Consider the following 12,962-nt stretch of genomic DNA (forward strand, 5'->3'; position numbering starts at 1 on the left):
AGCATTGAAATTTATTCTTACTGGTTTAAGATTATGCTGCCAAGCCTGTGTTTAAAGGTCTATAAAGGGTAGGAGTGGAACCAAAGGGTCAATAATATTGGGCCATATGCCTGAGGGCTGCTCCAATATTGTGTAACCCTATTCCCACGGTGACAATATGGGCCCCCCCAGTGTAATTTTGGGGGAAACTTGTGTGAGTCCATCTACCAGGGCAGGAGACAGTGAACAACCCAAACTGACAAGTGTTAGGCAAGTGGATTCTTTCCTTCTCCGTGGCCGTGCAATATCTTATCCCCAAACGAATAACTTAGAACAACAAATATTATCTCACCCTGGGATAGATCCCTGAGAGTCATAGAACCTGGGAACAATTTAACTGGGTAGTTCTGGCTCAGGGTTTCTCCTCGGGTTGCAGCGAAGCTGTTCGAAGGCTTGACTGTGCCAAGGCTCTGCCTCCAAGCTCTCTCATCTTGGCAGGGGGCTTCAGTTTGGAGGCGTGGGTCTCTTCGCGGGGCTGCTGACAGCCAGGCAGCTGATCTTCGAGAGAAGGGGGCAGGGGAAGAGAGAGGAAGAAAGGGAGGGAGTGGAGGAGGGAAGGATGGATGCCTCAATGTTTTTTATAACCTAACCTCAGACGCGACATGCCATCGTTCCTACCATGTTCTTTTGGTTATGCAGATCAACCCTAGTACAGTGTGGGACTGCACTGCACAGGATATGGGCAGGGGCAATCGGGAGCCGTCTTGGAGGCTGGTTGCCCCAGTGGAAGACATAGATGCTGCTGATTTGCCCCTGAGGTAGTGATCGGTGCAGATGCTAGAACCCTGTGAACTGTAAATGCGGACCCAGCAGAAGCCAGCTAAGAGCCAGAACTTTTTTTGTGATGCCTCTGAATCCATTCCGCGTACTACTTTTTGATATCGTGCTTGCCCTGGAGCTGTATGGACTGGTTGTATGTGTCCACATTTGCATGTCTGAGGAGAGGGGACTGCAAATGGTCACCACCCAAGACGCTGCTACTCAGGTTTTGTTTTGTCTGCCTCACTGAGCCATGCTTGCACCTGCTAATAGAGTCCCTTTCTCTAGTGGGCGCAAACACATCTGGGAATCCCTCCCAGGTGAGTAAGCAGGACGAATCAACGTGAACATGTATGCACTGGCACGGCAGAGCGGACACACAGAACTCCCCCCATTCTGGATGGATTCTCTTTAGGTGATACAGGGTCATGTCAGCCGGACTTTGTTTGCCAAGCTGTGCTTACAGCTGAGCACTTCCCTACTTCGTGCTTCTTCAGGAGGCGTCTTCGAGTCCCTTTTCATTTTCGCACTAGACCTGCTCCATGATGAAATCCCTTCGTTTTTTCAAGATTATGTTGCCACAATTCTTACTCCTGTCTTCTGGGGTGGGGAAAAATTAGTTAATCCAAGACCAAGACATTAGTGACTGTTCTAGTTTGCGAGCTGCTGGAATGCAACCCACCAGAGATGGATTGGCTTTTAATAAGAGGGGATTTATTTCATTAGTTCTTCAGAGGAAAGGCAGCTAACTTTCATCTGAGGTTCTTTCTTTTTTTTTTTTTTAACATGGGCAGGCACCGGGAATCGAACCCGGGTCCTTGGGCATGGTAGGCAAGCATTCTTGCCTGCTGAGCCACCGTGGCCCGCCCTAAGGTTCTTTGTTACGTGGGAAGGCACAGGATGGTCTCTGCTGGCCTTCTCTCCAGGCCCCTGGGTTCCAACAACTTTCCCCAGGGTGATTCCTTTCTGCATCTCCAAAGGCCTGGGCTGAGCTGAGAGTGCTGAGATGAGGAATGCCAAGCTGCTTGGGCTGTGCTACGTTGAGCTCTCTCATTTAAGCACCAGCCAATTAACTCAAACATCATTCATTGCAGCAGGCACGCCTCCTAGCCGACTGCAGATGTAAATCAGCAACAGATGAGGTTCAGGTACCATTGGCTCATGTCCACAGCAACAGAACTAGGTGCCTTCACCTGGCCAAGTTGACAACTGAATCTAACTACCACAGTGATCATTTGACATTGAATTTTTTATTCTTATCAAACTTAGACAAATAACTATGGTTAAAGCTGAGGTCTAAACCCTCAGTTACATACTCTTTACAGAAGAGTAATTAGTGAGGTGGTTAAATGTCTGGGCTCTGAGACCAGGTCACTGGGCTCCAATCTTCACTCTGCCATTTACCAGTCCTATGACCTCGGACATCATACTTAATTCCTCTGTGCCTCAGTTTCTTCATCTATAGAACAGGCATAGCAATAGTACTTTCCCCATAAACAGTGCCTGGAACAGAGGAGTTCTCATAATATAATACTGGTTGCTTCCTTTGAGATCTCCAGGTGGCACAGATTCAGTTAATTGTGGGAAATTGCACACTCTAACTTCTGAGACCCCAGGGACACTTCCTGGCCTCTTCTATCTACATGTGTGTGGGATTTTTCTTGGCCCCAGGGACTTGACCTGCTTCCTTTCTTTTAATTACTGCCACCATCCCCTTTGTCTCTGGGGATTCCTCGCTGGAGAGTGAGAGCCTCGTGTCTGCTGTCCTGGCAGCCAGGTACACTATTCTTCCTCGCTCTAAGGGTTTCCCTTGTAATTACTGCAGGATGTCGGTCTCTCATGGGGGGAAAGTAGAAAGCCAAAGGAACCTTGCTGAGCTCTTAAGACTGTGGACGCTGCTCCATAGCCTTGTGCCTTCCCTGGGCAGTGATGCCCAGGAAGCCCAGCAGCTCCCATCTCACCTTTCCTAAGGACGACTGTTGTCTCCTTGCTTCTTCCTTTATCAGTTCGGCTTTCTCTCGGGGTTTTGCTGACCACTTCGTATGGGGGATTCTACTTCTGCATCGCTAGTCCTGACATGTTTAAAGTTTATTGATCCACTAGAAATATATATGAATTTTCTGTTATGTGCAGTCAGCTCTGTTTACCTGTCTGCTTTGCATTTACAGCTGGAGGTGGGGCAGGTGACATGCATATCTACAGACCGTTGCCTTTATGTTCTGAGTCAGGCTTCATGACCCTCAGCATTTCTCCATAGAACCTTGGTAACCAGAACCATACATGACTTTAATTGAAGTCAGCTCGCTTTAGGATTCGGTCTTCAAATTTGGGAATCAAATTTAAGAGAGAGAGAGAAAGAAAAGGAGACAGAATATCAGAAAGTTTTTTGTAACCTGACAGATAAAAGACTCCTCTACTCTTGTCTGCGATTTTATTTTTACTAAAGAAGCTTCCTCTTCCTCTAATTGATTGCTGAGCCTCTCAAATATATGCAAACGTGGAAAGAGATTTATTGTAGCTCTGACAAATACCACTGTCACTGTGACAAGCAGTGAATCAAAGTTGTTTCAACACAGATGTTTTCATTTGATAAAGAGGCACTTAAAATAATGAATTGGAACATTTAGAAAGCTTATAGAGTTGGCAGCAGTTTTATTAATAAAGTAGTAAGAGAACCAATATTTCATATTAAATCACAGCTATCTGCTTTTCTGAGAAATTGTATGAATTTCTGCCTTCAAAGAGAGGCTTTCATCTGAGACCCTTAATGCACTTAATGAATATTAAGTTACAAAGCACTCCTATCAGATGACGTGAAATGATAGCTGTGATCTCTATTTTGGAGAGTAAAGAATAAAGTTTCCAAGGAGTAAAGCACCTTGCTTGGTTTCCACAATCATAATAGGTATTTCTCATTGATCATTTACTATGTATCAGGCACGCTATTGACATGCTTTATGTGAATTCTTACTTGATTCTCAAAATAACTCCTTAAATGGGTTCAATAATTGAGACTCAGAGAGGTTAAGTAACTTCCTCAAAATGACATAGTAACATACCCAAATTTGTACCACTGTGCTATATAGTAAAATTAGTGGCAAGCACGGAATTGAAACCTTGCTATTTGGGCACTGTTTTAGTTTGCAAGCTGCTGGAATGCGATCCAATTTGGAATGGCTTTTATACAGGAAATTTAATAAGTTATAAGTTTGCAGTTCTAAACCTATAAAAATGTCCAAACTAAGGAATCCAGGGGGTAATACATTAATTCAGGGGAGGCCGATGGGTCTGGGACACCTCTGTCAGCTGGGAAGCCACGTGGCTGGCACCTGCTGGTCCCTTGCTCTTGGGCTCAGTTGTTTTAGAAGTCTCCTCTGGTTGGGAGGCATTCAAGCATCATAGCACACATTTAAGTAAGCTACACTGCTGGAATCCTTTCCCTTCTTTAGCAGCCTCGTAACCAAAGTGGCCACAACCTTGAAAAGGTGGCCAGGCTGCAGGGTTCTCTCCCTCTGCACAGTGACAGTGAATATACCACCTGCCCCTCACAGGTATTACTCCAGAACAACATTTTCAGGGTTATAGTCTGTTCTAGTTTGCTAGCTGCCGGAATGCAATATACCAGAAACAGAATGGCTTTTAAAAGGGGGGATTTGATAAGTTGCTAGTTTACAGCTAAGGCCGAGAAAATGTCCCAATTACAACAAGTCTATAGAAATATCCAATCAAAGGCATCCAGGGAAAGATACCTTGGTTCAAGAAGACCAATGAAGTTCAGGGTTTCTCTCGCAAGTGAGAAGGCACATGGCAAATGCAGTCACAGTTTCTCTCTTGGCTGGAAGGGCACATGGTGAGCAAGGCATCATCTGCTAGCTTTCTCTCCTGGCTTCCTATTTCATGAAGTTCCCCGGGAGGCATTTTCCTTCTTCATCTCCAAAGATCACTGGCTAGTGGGCTCTCTGCTTCTCGTGGCTATGTCGTTCTTCTCTGGCTCTCTCTGAATCTCTTTCATTCTCCAAAATGTTTCCTCTTTTATAGGACTCCAGAAACTTATCAAGACCCACCCAAATGGGTGGAGTCATTTCATCACCTAACCCAGTTTAACAACCACTCTTGATTAAATCACATCTCCAGGGAGATGATCTGATTACAGTTTCAAAGATACAGTATTGAATAGGGATTGTTCTGCCTTTATGAAATGGGATTTAGATTAAAACATGGCTTTTCTAGGGGATAAACATTCTTTCAAACCAGCGCATAGTCATTATTGATTAGAAAGCACATAAGGAAGTTAAAAATTTTTGTTTCCAACATTTTTTCATATGTAAATTTGTGATAATCAGAACCGAATCGAAGGCCTCGAGCTGATCTTCTCTCACTACAGAGTGAACACTGAGCCATCAGCTTGGGTGGTGGCCCCCCGTGAGCCCCCCTCCTGCCAACTGGTGATTCCGTTAACCTAGGTGCTAAGTGAGGGTTACCGCAGTCCCCATTTGTTTTCAGTTCCTTGGCTGTTTGAGCAAATACCAGGCAGTGAGTTGACTTAAACAGTGAGAATGTTTAGCTCACAGTTTTGAGGCTAGAAAAAAGTCCAAATCAGAGCATCATCAAGGCAGCACTTTCTTCTTGAAGACTGGTATTTTGGTACTGGCTACCAGTGATCCTTTGTCCTGGGCTCCTTGGTCACATGGCAGTGCACATGGTGGCCTTGCCTGGCCTCCCCTTTCTCCTCTGGGTTCCGTTGACCTTCAGCTTCGTGCTTCCCGTGGCTACTTCTCTGTCTGAATTTCATTGTGCTTATAAAGGACTCCGGTAACAGGATTACGACCCATCCTGCGTTGAGTTTGGCCACCCCTTAACTGAAGTAACATCTGGAAGAAATCTTCTTTACAATGAGTCTGCATATACAGGAACAGATAAATATGTTTTTCTAGGGTACCTAGCTCCAAACCATCACACCATCACATCATTTCTCACCACCCACTTGATTCTTGAGCAGTGGGAGCAGCCTTGGTTTTGCCTGTATCCAGTCTTTGAAATAATCTCCCTTATGAAGTTTTTCGCCAGTGAAACTTGACTGTTTTTGTTCACTGAAGTACTTCTTTATGTCTCATTTTCTGGAGGCTACCAGGATATTGTAAGCACTCCAGGGTAGAGAGTCTGCTTTTATTTCTTCTCTAAAGCTCCAGCACATTGAACATACAATTTATTTCATTGTCACCATAGAAGACCTTCTGAAGTAATTCTTTTAAATGGTAACTTTTGTGATTCTGAACTTCCAAAGAAATATGTTCTTGAGGTTTTTTTTAATAAGTTGAAGGCAATGCTTCTAACAGTCTGAAGGAGTTGCCTGCAATCTAAAGGGATTGGGAAGGAGGAAATGCCTGGAGGAAAGGAGTCAGTCAGAGTCTTCTATGACATGCCACTAGCATCAGATAAAAAAGGAAATTAACGCTTAAACAGTTTTGGATCAGAAGTATTTGCAAGATGAACAGCCAGCTTTGGTTCAATACCACAAATCATTTCCTTTTTCCTCACATTTGTAATTGCAGAGCCACAGCAGAGAATAGATTTAAGTATATTTTAATCTAAATCAGGGTTTCTCAAACTTGGCACTATAGACATATTGGGCAGGATAATTCTGTGTTGCCAGGATGTCCTGTGCATTGTAGGATGTCAAGCAGCATTCTGGCTTTTTCCACTTGATACCAGTAGCATCTCCCCAAGTTGTAATGATCAAAAATGTCTCCACACATCGCCCAATGTCTAGTGGAGGACAAGGTCTCCCCCAGTTGAGAAACAGTGATCCAAAGAAGGGAAGAAATGTGCTTTGAAAGGTTAAGTTTTGGATCTGAGAAAGAATGAGGGTTTCTTGTGGTTTGTTTTTAGTTGCCTATAATGGGTACCATGTTAAATATTACCGAGGAAACTGAGGGAGCAAGAAGAGAGCACAGAAAACTCAAGTGCCTGTCTATAGGGTCTCTGATGATAATTTCTTGTCCCTGGCTCATTGACTGTCATTAAAACATTAGCTCTGCAGAGTTCAAAATCAAGCTTGCAAAAGCTTCTGGAAGTTTTTAGTTTTGTAAATATATATATCCAATTTTACCTACTTGAGATATGAAATTAGGTAATATTCCGTTTAAGACTCAGAGACCCCATCCTACCTCCTGGCCAAAATGTCTATCCTTCCTCCTGGAACTTCCTTCCTGGGGAGTTCTCCAGGAATCCTAGGGTGCTTACACCATCTAATGCATCAGTTCTGTTTATTATTTCTTACAGTAGAAGAAATATGCTCCAGCCACCAAGGCTTTCCCTGCTCTCTGGTAGTTGCTGTGGAGTCCCATTGAGCTATCCTATGTCGTCCCCATCTCCTGTTCTGTCCTTCGCTAGGATCCCATTTGACAGCTCTTTTTCTGACCACAGGAAGAGGAAGGAGGATGAACCTCTCACTTAGCAGTGGTTCCTCCTGCCATCTATGGGTCTGGGCTCAGAACTACAGAACTTTAGGTAAATACAGCCTCACAGACACACAGAGACATTTTCTCAAGCCACAGCCATGTTGCTCAAATGGCAGGTCTATAAAGTGCCAATATCATCTTGAGTCCTAGCCCCACTCATTCACTTTGAGGAGGACCACTGCTTTCCTTGGTTCCTCTTGCTGCCTGCGTGGTGGGGCAGGTATTCCAAGATGCTCCTTTTATCACCAGACTGCAGAGGAAAGGACAACATCATGCTTACTGGTTCCAGGATGGCACCCCTGAGGCTGGAGGCAGTTCATCCCTCCCACCACCATCCCTGTTCACTGCTTAGAACAGCTGAGTTCTCAGAATACTTGGTAGTCAGAATACCTTAGTGGAGAGTCCTCATTTGGTTACTGCAAAACTAAAACAGACTGATGTTGATATACTTAGAAAGCTCTGGGCTACTTAGTCTTACCAATCCTTTATTCACTCAGTCAACTAACATTTATTGGACACCTACTGGTGTGGCAAACAGGATAGACACAGTCCCTGTCTTCATGAGCTTATACTCTAATGAAGTAGAAAGACAATACACAAGTCAACACATAAATGAAAAAGGTGATTTCAGATTGTGATGTGTCAGAAAGAAAACAAATGGAGTAATTTCACGAAGTATGACTTAGGGGCTACTGTAGATAAGGTACTGAGGGAGGGTCTCTCTACAGAAGTGACATTTGATCTGAGACCTGAAGGGTGAACAAGTCCCCAGCTGTGTAAAGAGCTGGAGAGGAGTTCCAGGCACAGGAAATAGCATATGCTGAGGTTCTGACACATAAACAAGCTTGGAAGGCTTGAGAAAACTAGAGGGGACCAGTGAGTGAGAAAAGTGGTGTTATGAGATGAGACTGGGAATGTGACAAGAACAGATCATGAAGAACTTGCAAGCCCGGGAAAGGAGTGAGGGAAATCCATTGAAAGGATTTAAGTGGAGGAATGATGTGATCGGACTGACATTTTTTAAAACCACACTCTGGCTGCTGTGTGGAGAATGTAGTATAGGAGGGAAGAGGGGAAGCAGAGAGAGCTGTTAGAAGATTATTATGGTGGGCCAAGCTACAGTTGATATAGGTTTGGGTTAGGGTGATGATCGTAGAGATGGAGTGAAGTGTATGAATTTGGCAAAATCAACAGAACTTGGTGATGAACTATATGTGAAAGGAGAGAGAAGGATGGTGAATGGTTGGTGATGCCCCCTGTTGAGAAGATGTCTGAAGGCAGCAACATATTTGGAGGTGAGGGGAATCAAGAAGTTCTGTTTTGGGCATCTAAATTTGAGATATCGATTAGACATTCAGGTTGGGATGTCAAGTAGGATGTTGAATGTGTGAGATGGAGCCAAGGGAAAAGTCACAGTTAAAGTTATACTTTGATGTCATTAGCATGTCGATGATGTTAAAGCCACAGGCCTGATGAGGTCACCTCGGAAGTTAGTTGGTGTAGTTTGAGATGAGGAGAAGACCTTAGACCAAGGTCTCGGGTACATCAGTGTTTATGGACAGATGGAACGGTCAACACTAGGAAAACGAACAAAGAAGTAACTGTTAGAGAAGGGGGAGGAAAATCAGGAGATGATGGTGTTCTGGAAGCTAAGCTAAGGTAGTGTTAAAGAAGGAAGGAAAGGTCAAATAGATCCAGTGCTTCTGAGAGGGAAGGAGATGAGAGAAAGCACAGAAGCAACAGGTGCACATCCAAAGCCCCAGTAGCTCATGGAGTCTTTCTATCGATCTGCCTCTGGAAAAGCTTTTAAAATATAAAATCTCTGAATTAAGAACTCAGATCGTTCAGTTATGTTTGGTAAATTGTGTGGGGATTTTGCTATTTGCTTTTATTTTAAGTAGGGCCACAAAAAAGAAATATTGATTTATTCCACCACCATTTATTTAGTAGCTACTGCAGTCACTGGTGTATAGTGGGGCTAAAGTAGACACGGTCCCTCCACAGTATATTAGGTGCTGTGGCAGGCAGAATAATGGTCTCCCAAAGATGCCCACCCCTTAGTCCCCAGAACCTCTAAATATGTTGTTACCTTATGTGGCGAAAGGGTCTTTGCAGATGTGATTAAGTGAAGGACCTTGCGATGAGAGATTTTTGATCTGAAGCAATCACAAGGGCCCTTTTAAGAGGCAAGCAGGAAGGCCAGAGTCAGAGAAGGAGATGCGAGGACAGAACCAGAGGGAGGTCAGACCAATGCATGCCACGAGTCAAGGAATGCAGGCAGCTTCTAGAAACTGGAAAGGGCAAGGAAAGAGATCCTTCCTTAAGAGCTTCCAGGAGGAACACATCCTTTCAGATCTAACCTCCAGATAATTCATTTAGGCTGTTTTAAGTCTCTACATTTTGGTAATTTGTTATAGCAGCAGTAGGAAACTAATACAGATGCCAATTGCACTAGCACAACGAAAGTGAGTGATTACACATTTTGTTTAGTGCTGTGAAGAACAGGTGTGATGAGAAGTTTCAACAGGGGAGCTGATTTATAGTAAGGGGCCACTCTCAGGAGTGGCTGGGACCTGGGGAATGAGGTAGAGACAAAGAGGGCGGTTTCAGCACATGTGGGGACTTGGAAAGAAAGAGCGTGTAAGCATTTGAAGACCAGAAAGGAGTCCAGCGTAACTGGAGCATATTGAATAAGAAGTAAATTTATTAAAGAAAAATACAGAATCCCTGGCTGCATTTGAATTTCAAATAAAACAATAGTTTTTAGTGTATTTCCTATGCAATATTTTATCTGCATTTTATTAGCTGACTAATGAGAGGATGATTGGGGGTGCAGCTGGATGTCAGACCATGCAGAGTGTTGAGGACAGCTTAAATAAACTTTGGACTTTTTTCCAGAAAAAAAGGAATATGTTTTGTGCACATTTTTTTAAAGCACATTTTCCCCCCTCCTTTTTAAAGAGAGGTTCATAAACCATCCATATTTGTGTTTTAAGTTGAAGAATTAAGAAAAGAAGGAGAATTATTGTTTGGGGGAGAGACTGGGCTAGAAGCCAAATGGCAAAGCTGCCCCACATCTCCCTCCAGCTTTCATTGCAGGTATGTCTGATCACCGTGGCCCTCTTTTTCACTGAGCCTGGATGTGGTCTCAAAGTTCTTCTCAAGTTCCCTCTATAAGGAGCTACTACTAATTCACAGAATGTGGAAATGGAAAAACCACTGTATGTTACTGACTCTAAGATTTGAAGATGCCCCAATAGTTTGCATAGCTCTAAGAAATGAATGGCAATTAAGTCATGCTACATTATTTCCTTATTGATTTGAACTTGTATGTTAATTGAAAGAGCTCCTTTAGACTAATTTAGTCATAAAATGTTAACGTTTGTCTCTCTTCTGAATATGTAAAAAGTTAAATGCCTGACCCATCCAAAACACTCATCAATTCAGTCTTTGAAATCCATGTTTTTACACACTGTATCATCCTCTGGGCCATTAAAAGTGATAGTGATGTTGCGATTCTTCAAAGGGTGCTCCATGATGGGCTCCAGGATTTTCTTCCAAGCTGCATACACTATAATATCACGCAAGATATCTTGGTGGCAATTTCTTGATCTTACCAGAAAGTATCAATGGAAGGCTTTCAAACAACTGAGATTCATAGTCCTTCCTCAGATAGTTCTAGTAGTAGTTTGGAGTTGCATGTACTCAGAAAATGTGTTCTAAAACTTAATCCCTTCCTGTGGGTATGACCCCATTGTAAGTAGGACCTTTTGATGAGGTTACTCTTGTTAAGGTATGGCCCAACCCAGTCAGGACGGGTCTCAATCCTCTTACTGGAGTCCTTTATAGGGATAATGAAATTCAGGAAGGGAAAAAGACATGGGAAACAAGAAGCCGAAGGTCAACAGAACCCAGAAGAAAAGGGAAAGGCCGGGAGAGGCTGCCAAGTGCATTGCCATGTGACAGCAGAGCAAGGATTATTATTATTATTACCAGAACCAGGGATTGCTGGTAACCAGTCCTAAAACACCAGTCTTTGGGCAGAAAGCATCACCTTGGTGACACCTTGATTTCAACTTTCTTTTAGCCTCAAACCATAGCTAATACATTCTCATTGTTTAAGCCAACGTTTTGTATGGTATTTGCTTGAGCAGCCTTAAATGGCTTTTAGGCTGAAAACCAAAGCATTGCAATTGTCCAGTTATGCCCCCAAGAATTACAAAGAAGCTCACACATTCAAAGACAATGACATCTGCACCACCCCTAAAATGTGGGCAACAGTGATTGTAAAATGCTATTAGCAGAAAGTCTATCCTTATTTCGGAGGAGTTAGACTGTGAAAAGAATCTGCATCTTATGATCGATGAAATGTAGCAATCACCTCTAGGATAATGTTTAACATTCCAAGCAGCTGCAGTCTCCTGGAAATTTTTAAGTATCAGCTAAGCTTGAGTTAATTTATTGTTTACATGAAATCAGCCCTGAAGGAGAAGCCTCTTTTGTCATTAGCATCGACTCTTCAATGCAAACACCTTCCCTGGCATTGGTGGGAAGTGAGTATAGACTGCAGTGTGCTTGTCACCGAAGTCATTAGGAGTTTATCTGGAAAAGGTTAAAAATCGCTTCCGCATTTCACTGAGTGAAATGATATCATTCTTATTCTGTTTACTGATGGACAACTGTGGGATAAAGCAATAAAATGAAATAAGGTAATTTATCTCTAATTGTTCTAGTTTGCTAGCTGCCGGAATGTAATATACTAGAAACAGAATGGCTTTAAAAAGGGGAATTTAATAAATTGCTAGTTTACAGCTCTAAGGCCAAGAAAATGTTCCAATTAAAACAAGTCTATAGAAATGTCCAATCAAAGGCATCCAGGGAAAGATACCTTGGTCCAAGAAGGCCAATGAAATTCAGGGTTTCTTTCTCAAGTGAGAAGGCACATGGTGAACACAGTCCGGGCTTCTCTCTCAGTTGGAAGGGCACATGGCAAACAGGGTGTCATCTGCTAGCTTTCTCTCCTGGCTTCCTGTTTCATGAAGCTCCCTGGGAGGCGTTTTCCTTCTTCATCTCCAAAGGTCGCTGGCTGGTGGACTCTCTGCTTTGTGGTGCTGCAGCATTCTCTGCTCTCTCCGAATCTCTTTCATTCTCCAAAATGTTTCCTCTTTTATAGGACTCCAGAAACTTATCAAGACCCACCCAAATGGGTGGAGATACAGCTCCCCTAATCCAGTTTAACAGCTACTCTTGATTAAATCACCTCTCCAGGGAGATGATCTAATTGCAGTTTCAAACACACAGTACTGAATAGGGGTTATTCTGCCTTTATAAAATGGGATTTAGATTAAAACATGGCTTTTCTAGGGGACATACATCCTTCCAAATCAACACACTCAGGAAGCTCTAAAGTCAAGGATTCCAAATAAATAGACATTCCAGAACTAGGGACAGTGTATTGATATTAAACATAGCAGTTATTTGTTTATAGATTGATGTCTATACAATCCCCAATATCATGTCCAAATAAAGCAATTTACAATAATCCCAAACAGTGGCTTTTCGAAAACTAGAGACTCATAAGCCTTGAAGTTACATGTATCTGTCTCTTTTTATTTATTTATTTATTTTTTATTAATCAAAAAAAAGAAAAGAAATTAACACAACATTTAGAAATCATTCCATTCTACACATGCACTCAGTAAT

The sequence above is a fragment of the Tamandua tetradactyla genome, chromosome 12 (assembly GCF_023851605.1).
Source record: "Tamandua tetradactyla isolate mTamTet1 chromosome 12, mTamTet1.pri, whole genome shotgun sequence".
In the NCBI taxonomy this organism is placed as follows: Eukaryota; Metazoa; Chordata; class Mammalia; order Pilosa; family Myrmecophagidae; genus Tamandua; species Tamandua tetradactyla.